This window comes from Malus domestica, chromosome 05, assembly GCF_042453785.1.
Source record: "Malus domestica chromosome 05, GDT2T_hap1".
In the NCBI taxonomy this organism is placed as follows: domain Eukaryota; kingdom Viridiplantae; phylum Streptophyta; class Magnoliopsida; order Rosales; family Rosaceae; genus Malus; species Malus domestica.
In genome coordinates, this window is record NC_091665.1 from 16,975,667 (window position 1) to 16,985,586 (window position 9,920).

Sequence of the window (9,920 nt, forward strand, 5' to 3'; positions counted from 1 at the left end):
ATGCTAATTCAAATGATAAGTGGTGAATTGTTTTGTGCTCAATGGCAATATCGGAATTGTCCAGTTATTGTTGAAGGGGAAAACTTAGAGATTGACTTAATTCCTTTCAAACTGGCGGAGTTTGATGTCATTCTGGGAATGGATTGGTTATCTAAGCACCAAGAGAATGTTGCATGTTGGGAGAAAATTATGACGTTCAATCGACCAGGACTTCCATCAGTTACATTTATGGGTGAACGACGTGTCCTCCCCAATAGTATTATTTCTGCCATTCGAGCAACTAGGTTGTTGAATAAGGGTTGTGTAGGGCTTTTAGCCCACGTAGTTGTGAATGATGAACCTTCTTTACATCCAGAAGAGGTGCCAGTTGTAAGGAACTTCATCGATGTGTTTCCTGATGATTTACTGGGGTTGCCACTTGCGAGGGCAATTGAGTTTACTATCGATTTACTCCCAGGTACAAATTCTATTTCCTTGGCACCTTATCGAATGGCGCCAGCGGAGTTGAAAGAATTGAAGATCCAACTCCAGGAATTGGTAGACAAAGGTTACATCCAGCCGAGTACATCCTCGTGGGGAGCTCCTATTCTTTTTATTAGAAAGAAGGATAGATCAATGAGCCTTTGTATCGATTATAGGCAACTGAATCAGGTGATGGTAAAGAATCGTTACCCTCTGCCTTGGATCGATGATTTGTTTGATTAATTGAAAGGTGCTCAGGTATTTTCCAAAATTGATCTTCGATCGGGTTACCATCAATTGAGGATTTGCGAGGATGATGTCCCGAAAATTGCTTTCCGTACGAGGTATGGGCATTATGAATTTCGTGTCATGCCTTTCGGATTAACAAATGCACCTGCAACGTTCATGAATTTGATGAACAGAGTCTTTAGACCATATCTGGTTTGGTTTGTGATTGTGTTCATTGATGACATTCTAGTTTATTTTAGAAGTGTTAATAAGCACAAGAAGCATTTGAGACTAATGCTAGAACAGCTAAGGGATAACCAGCTTTATGCCAAGTTCAGTAAGTGCCAGTTTTGGTTAACTCAGGTTGGTTTTCTTGGACACATGGTTTCTGCTGAAAGAATTAGTGTGGATCCCCAAAAGTTGTCAATAGTGTCTAACTAGGAACAATCGATTAATGTCACCGAAGTAAGAAGTTTTCTGGGTTTGGCAGGGTATTATCGAAGCTTTATTTATATTTTTTTTGCAATTGCTCTACCTCTTACTAAATTAACTTGTAAAGGTGTCCAGTTTATGTGGGATGAAAATTGTGAACAAAGTTTTCAGGAGCTTAAGCGACGTCTCACTCAGGCCCCTGTTCTTGCTCTTCTAGATTACAGTGGTGAATTTGAGGTGTATACTGATGCTTCTCTATCAGATTTTGGGTGTGTACTGATGCAACATGGAAAAGTTATCGCCTATGCTTCCAGACAACTCATAACCCATGAAAGAAATTATCCTACTCATGATTTAGAGTTAGGAGCAGTGATTTTTGCTTTGAAGATTTGAAGGCACTACATATATGGAGAGAAATGTCCTATTTTTTACGGATCATAAGAGTCTTAAGTATGTGTTCACACGAAGGAGATGAATTTGAGACAAAGAATGTGGATGGAGCTTATCAGTGATTATGACTGTTCGATCGAGTACCATCCTGGGCATGCTAATGCCATGACTGATGCTCTTAGTCAGAAACATCACGAGCAGCTTGCATCACTTCAAGCTGTACACGTTCCATTACTATTTTCTCTTCGGGAAACTGGTGTTAATTTGGAACCAGGTGAGCACGGAGCTTGGCTAGCACATTTTTAGATTAGACCTATCTTTGTAGACATGGTCAGAGAAGCTCAGGAACTTGATCCGGAATGCGCCGAATTAAAGGAACAAGTGTTGAACGGGGAGAATGAGAAATTTGTCATCCGTAAGGACGGAGCGTTATTGAAAAGGAACCGTTTGTTCGTGCCTAAAGATAATGAAGCTGTTAAAAAAGAAATTTTGGATGAGGCTCATACTTCAGCTTATGCTATGCATCCAGGAAGTACTAAATTGTATTGGACCATTTATCCTTTCTATTACTGGGAAGGGATGAAACAGGACGTAGCAAAGTATGTGAGTAGATGTTTAATCTGTCAACAAGTTAAAACAGACAAACAAAGACCTGGGGGACTATGCAGAATCTTTCAATACCACTTTGGACTGCCTAGAACACCGTCAAGGTATGATGGTATTTGGGTAATTCTCGATGAGTTTACCAAGACCGCTCATTTCTTACCAGTTCAAAGACCTATTCATTGGAGAAATTGGCGAAATTATTCGTCGATAATATTGTTCGTCTTCATGGTGTACCCATCTCCATTATGTCAGACAGAGATCATTTACTTCCAGGTTTTGGAAAACCTTTAATGCCGCTATGGGTACTCAATTACTGTTCAGCACTGCTTATCATCCACAAACTGATGGTCAGTCCGAGCAGACGATTCAGACTTTAGAGGACATGTTGAGAATGTCGGTGTTACAGTGGAAAGGTAGCTGGGATAACTATTTACCATTGGTGGAGTTTGCTTACAATAATAGATATCACTCGAGTATTGGTATGGCGCCTTTTGAAGCATTTTACAGAAATGCGTGTAGGACGCCATTATGTTAGACAGAAGCATGAGAAAGGTCGTTGGTGGCACCAGAGATTGTGGATACCACCAACGCTAATATCCAACTAATTAAGGTGAATTTGAAAGCAGCATATGACCGACAGAAAAGCATTGCGGACAAACACTTCAAGGATCGTGAGTTTACAGTGGGCAACTTTGTATTCTTGAAGTTGTCTCCCTGGAAGGGTGTTGTTCATTTTGGTAAGCAAGGAAAACTGAGTCCTCGTTACGTCGGTCCTTATCTGAGAGAATTGGTGTAATTGCTTATAGGTTGGAGCTACCACCGGAGTTGTCACTGATCCATAATGTTTTCCATGTTTCCATGCTTCGAAAATATGTACCAGATCCCTCTCATATCATCCAGTTATAGCCATTGGAAGTAAATCCAGATGCTAGCTATATAAAAGAACCAATGGCTCTCCTTGACAAACAGGATAAGGTGTTGCAGAACAAAGTTATGCCTTTGATGAAGGTACTATGAAGGAACCATGCAATTGAAGAAGCTACTTGGGAAACAGAGGAATCAATGCGGAACTAATATTCCTTTCTTTTCGTGTAAATTCGCAATTTCGAGGAAGAAACTTCTGTAAGGGGGTAGATTGTTACACCTTACCCCCATTTTATTTAAAAATGGTTTTTAGTTTTTAATTGGTGAGCCCAAGGGGCCCACCCCTGTTTTTTTTGTTCCCTCTGAGTCTCTTATATCTTCCCTCTTAGTCATCTCTTTCTTCCCTTTCCCTGTCCGCTCTCTCTTTACACTCTCTTTTATCCCTCCAACGCCAAGAAGGAAACCACCACCACCCACTCCATTTTCAACCAAACTAAAACCCAAAAATCTGAACCTCAAACCTTTGGGACATGGCAAATCCACCTGCAGCTTTGCATGTGTCATCAAAGCACCTCTATATGCTCTGCCATTAACACAGAGAGCTTGAGCTCTCTCAAACTCCATCTCATGTATGGTTTAATCCCTCTCTTGATTAGCGGGGGTTATAATCTGGTTTGCGATGCATGTTTATGTCAAAAATCTAAAGGTTTAAATCCTGTTTTGAATATGTGCATGCATGTCCGGTTCCAACGATGAACTCTGACGAGTTTGTGTGTGTGTGTTGTGCAGTGTTCATGGGTGTGTGTTATGCCGTGAATGTGGGTGTATGTTATGCCGTATATTTGTGTGTGTATTGTACATGTGTGTGTGTTATGCGTGTGTGTGTGTGTGTTGTGTGGGTTTAGGCTCAGGCCCAAACCACTTCTTTTGTTCCTAAATATTCAAACCCAAAACACAAGGTCCTAACCTTATTTAACCTAAACCTAAACCCTAATCCGGATCCAAACCTATGACCCATTTCCATTTCTTGAAATTCTATAATTGGGTAGTTTGATCAATTGTACATTTTTGTGCTTAGGTGAAATTGCTAGTGTTTCCGCACAACTATGCTGCTACGGAGTATCTGTGAGTGGACCCCTTCTAAAATTTGCATAATTTTATAGTTTATTTGCATAAATGAAATGCATGCCTTAAGAGTTTATGAATTGATTTTATGTGAATCATGTTTATTGAAATGTTGTTTATTGTCTCGTTTTTGGTGTGGAATTAATTGTTGGCCTATATTGAGCTATATTTTAATATATTGTATTTTCTACAAAATAACCATGAACTGGTAGACTATCTGATGGATGACGATAGGATGCTAGAACATGTTTTAGAAACCCCTATTTATAGTATAGACGATGGATGACTTTATACTATGAAGTGGTTATTTATGAGAGGCGTAACTATTTGTGCGTACCTAGTGGACACTATACTGCCTGGGGCGAGGATTTGGTGTTGGTTGATAAGTTGAGAGAAATAATCCCTAGCTACAGGCTGAGGTACATGGAGCAGGCATTGGGCCGGGAGTTGGTAATCTCTGGCTATGGGCGCAGAGACCACGGTGTTGGTATAGGGCCGGGAGTTATATTTATTCAGTGATCTTACTAGCAATACATCGCGCTACGAGACGATCTGTGAGATGTTTGATATTTTGTTTTCCACCATATGTCTTTTGAGATATTTTTGGCATGCTAGGGTTTTCGATAAACTTATCACTTATTATGCTAGTAGTTTTCTTTATATAAACTATGGGGCTTAGTATCTTGATAACTGTTTTATTATTATTTTATATATGAACTTGGTCCACTCACCTTTGTTTTGCGCCCCCATTCAAGTCTTAGAATTGAGGACTACGACACAATGTATGAGGCATTCCCTTACCAGTAGCAGTCTATCATTCACTTGTGTAATATCTTGTAATGATCTTTCCTTTTGTGATCTTGAATTAAGACGTTTTCTATGCACTCTAGACATGTCCTTAAACTTTGTTTATTACCTTTAGATTCTAATGATTATTCATGCTTATTTCCTCCTAATCATTACTCTTGTATTCAATAAATGGCTTTCGTAACCCTCAGGTATCGGCCAACACGTGCATATCTAGGTATTCGGGGAATAACGGGGTCGGAACGTGTCAAGCCGAAGCCCTGGCCAGTGGTCACACCTTAGCTCTTAGTTCGGTCATCCTTGCCAACCTCACGCACTGCCTAGCTGAAACGACCGTTGCCAAAATTGACCCGCACCAGAATGGCCCACTTTGGGTATTCCAATTCTGGCTGCAGGTCTACTTTACCAACTTGAGGCCAGAAATCCTTAGCTTCCAGTCCCTTGAAGCACTAAGTCTCCAATTAGCCTCTAGACCAGCTCCTCCTCACTCGGCCGACGAAGTTTTCAAATACTTCTTCGGCCCATAAGATCTTTGTCATGAAGAATTCTTGATCTATCATCATCAGGAGTACCCCTCTTCCATCAAGCTTCCATCTTTGGCATGGGATGAGACCGAAGACGCCAACCTTTGACAAAACTAGAGGGCATTAGTGCTAACTCGCAACCTTCCTCTCGGTTATGATCATTGGCGCTCGATTTGGGAAGTCTACCACCCTCACTTTACCGTTCGGCAACTTGGCTTCCTCCAAGGCTGCCTTGTGCCTCTACTCACCTCCCAATCTCTTCTAAGTTGAGAACGTTTCTCTGGCTAGTTTGAGAGAGTGTGTAAAGAAAACGAGCGAGAATTTCAAGAGATGTGCTCGAAATTTAATCTTTGGCCGAACGTCCTTGCAACTCACAGCACTAGCACCTTTGCTGATTGGTGAGACGCATACATCCAAGAATTCTCTGGCACACCAGTCGAGGACGTTGTTAAAAAACTTTTCGGCAATCGTCCAAGGAAAGCTCCAGCCCCAAAATCCAAAGAAGTGGCCCAAGGTATAAGCCTTTTATTCATTTCTATTTCTATCTCAAAACTATCATCTTGACTTGAGTTTATTTTCAGCAGGTCGACACGGCCGCAACGGTTGCAGCCAAAAAGAAGCCTCATCCTCCAAAGAAGGCTGCAACTGTTCAAGCTCTCGTGACCTGTCCTACTCCAGTGGCAGCCACTACTGTGCCAGTCACACCGCAAACGGCCTTGCCCAGAGACAGGAATGGCTAGTAACATTGCCCCACCCTAAAAATGCATCAAAAAGAAGGCAAAGAAAGGGGGAGCGAGAGATTCTTATGATCTCAAGTCAAACCACTGGAGCAACTGCTCATATCATTTCTCACCCTCCTTCTGTCATCAACGCTTCGGCGAGAGGACTGCAAAATCCTCCCTTGGATCATGCGACTAAAGTTCACCTCACTTTTCCAGCCATGATCGAACTAGTTGTCACTCTATTGGTCGAGGGTCCTGCAGCTCCGGGGCCAGCCAATTCTCCTGTTATCGGTCCAATAGTTACTACCATGCGGGATGCGACCACTCTAGCCGAGAAATGCCTTCCCCCAAATCCAAAAAAGAAATCAATAATCGTTGTGGAAGAAGAATTACGACCATTTTGTTAGCAATTTTCCTCATCTACTTAATTGGATATCCTAATTAATGAACAACATTTTTCTGTCTAGGAGGACCACAGTGAATAACCTTTATTGGTAAAGTGCCCCTAATCGACCGAGATACCACCCACCATTCCTCAACCAGTAATCGAAATGGCTGGCCAAGTCAACCATTCTGCTGTCGAAACGGAAGCGACAGCAAAGACTCCGATTCATCCCCAAAATCAGAATCTCGGCATTCCTCCACATGAGGTTACTTTGGCCTTCGTAAGAACCTTCATTATCCTTTTATTAACTTTCTGCTTTAGAATTCTAAACCAAAAAATATTAAATGTCAGGTGCCCAATTAGTCGTTTCGCAGAAAATTCTATACGCCGAAGGGTGTTATCTGTATTACCTAGCTACCTTAATGGCGGTTGAACATAGATAACCTTTATCGGCCGCGTGAATTAAGAAGCAATCTTAAACACCAAGCTCGACCATTAAGCTCTCTAGTTTCAAGCAATGAATTAGGGGACATGGCCGAAGTCTCCTCTTGGCATGTCTAAAACAAATTCTTTCTCTACTATCTTCCTTACGATTTTCCTTTTTTCTGAAATCTTTTCATATGCAGCCTTCATGGGAAATCAAGCTTGACGCCCTCCTTTCCAGTTCTTCAGGGACGGTCAATCCTTCTGTTACAACAACTGGACCTTCAGCATCAACGGTCGAACCAAATGCCTTTGTCAAGCTGCATGAGCTTTTGTCTCTCTTAGCATATCAAATCCTCGGGCATAAAGGCCTCAAATCAATAGGAGAATGTTTGAACGACCTTGCAGCCGACGGCCTACTAAGTAATGAAACTATCACTCGTCTGTCTTCTATCCTGGAACGAACCCGAAAGTATTTTAATATCTTCAACAGATCTCTTCGAGCAGAAGACGATTTTAAGGTTGTAATGGTTGCTCAAAAAGCTCTTTGTCCGAAGGTCGAGGGGATAAAGGCGAAGAAAGACCAACTAGCAGACCTCGATCGTCAAATTACCGAACTCCAAAATCGAAGGTCGGTAGTTGCTTTTGAGCTTGCAAAGGATTTCGAGTTGAGCAAACCTTACTTGATCGAATATGCGACTGGGGTGAAGCGGATAGAGCAGATGAAGATGGATAAGAGGACTTGGCGAGCTGATGTTACAATGGGTGAAGTAAGGTGGTTAGAATTGAAGGCGGCCCTTGAAGCTTTCCTTCCTTCATCTCCTTAAAACTGTTTTAGCTGATAAACTGGTTAACCAGCTCTGTTTGTACACCTTTTTTGCAAAATTAATGAAATGAACTTTTATTCTCATATCTCCCGTGTGACTAGATAGTATTTCTTTAACAATTTCCCATTGATTGGTAGTTATGAATTGAGCCGGTTCTATCTTTAAGGTGGTATGCCCCCTTGCTGAGAACTTTTGTGGACGATGAATGGTCATTCCCAATTCGACGACCATTTTCTGAATCTGGGGTCTTTAATTCCTACTAGCAATATAGTTTGCCAAACTAGTTCACCTTTGCCGAACGTCTTTTGTCTGACCCGTTGATTATAAGCTCGCTCGGCGATCTTTTTCTATGCCACTAACAAATTATAGGCATCAAACCGTGCTTCTTCTAAATCTTCCAACTCTTACCTCATGGCCTGATTGTACTCGACACTCGTTAAACTATTTTGTTCGAGTACTCACAACGAGTTTATACTCAGCTCAACTGGTAACATCGCGTTGTGCCCATAAGTTAATGCATATGGGGTCATCCTAGTTGCTGATCGGAGTGAAGTCCGATATACCCATAAAGCCTCGTTTAACTTCAAATGCCACATACCTGGCTTTTCCTTTGTTTGCTTGTGCGTAATATGGCATGGATTGTTCGAGTCGGATTTTCAAATTCGCCGTATATTCTTTGAACCTTTCAGCTGTAAAGATTACGCTGTTGTCAGTTATGATCGTTTCTGGTACGCCGAATCTAGTCACGATGTTTTCTTCTACAAAGTTGCAAACTTCCTTGGATGTTAATTCGACGTATGATTTTGCTTCAACCCACTTAATGAAGTAGCCGGTTGCCACAAATATCCATGCATGTTTTGCTGCTCCAAAAGGCGATGTAATTTTACCAATTACATCTATGGTCCATCCTCTGAACGGCCATGGCTTGTTGACCAAGTGGAGTAATTCGGCTGGGACTCTTTGTATAGGCTCATAAATTTGACATTGTACACATCCTTGTGCGTACTCGATACAATATTTTAATATACTCGACTAGAAATAACCATGTCGACGAAGCAACCAACGCATCTTATGTCCAGATTGATGAGCTCCGTAAATTCCTTCGTGTACTTAAGTAATTGCTTGGGCAACCTCCTGTGGAATGAGGCACAATAACAATAACCCATCATCACTTTTCCGGTATAACTCATTATGGTACAACACGTAATTTGTGGCATAGACCCTGGTCCTGCAGTCGTGTTTGTCACTAGGGTTATCAAGATATCGCATCATTGACCTTCTCCAGTAGTCTGATAATGTCTACAGGATCTCATTGCTCTAGTAACGAAGGTAAGGACATTACTTGTGTTCGGATCACGTGGTCGTGTTAGAAAACTTGTTGATTAACCAAGGTCGGGGTGCGATTGTCGTACTACAGGTATTACCCGGCCTAGCTCGCCCCCTCCCAGGAGTTGTACTTCATAGGCTATTTGAGCCAGTTCATCTACGTCGGTGTTTAGAACGCGAGAAATGTGTACAATCAAACGAATCAACCAAATAGCTAGCAACCATGTGATAGGGTACCAAAATACAACTTATGCAACAGAAAGTTCCATTGAATTGGTTAATCACAAGTTCCGAATCGCCGAAGACGAGTACATGGGCAGCCCTCAAGTCGTTAAGGACACTAAGGCCGATGATAAAGGCTTCGTATTCAGCCTGATTATTTGTACAATCAAAATCAAGCTTGAGAGAAAATACCAGCGGTGTTGATCAGGGGATTGAATAACAATCCCAACACCAGTCGAAGCTGAAATACTAAAGCCATCAAAATACATCGTCCAATCATTATTACGTGTTTCCACCATGCTGATTTCGATGTCGTTGCCTTCGAAACCATATAGAGAAGGATGTTGAGCTAAGAAATCGGCTAGTGCTTGTCCATTGATGGCTTTCTGTGGCACATATTACAAACTAAATTCGGACAGTGCCATTATCCACTTCCCAATTCAGCCTTTTACTATCAGCCGAGTGAGCATGTAATGGATAATGTCGGTTTGGGTGATGACCTGAGTGACTGATGGAAACATGTAATACCTAAGTTTTGACACGGCAAAAAATAAGGCCAGGCAAAGCTTTTCGACAG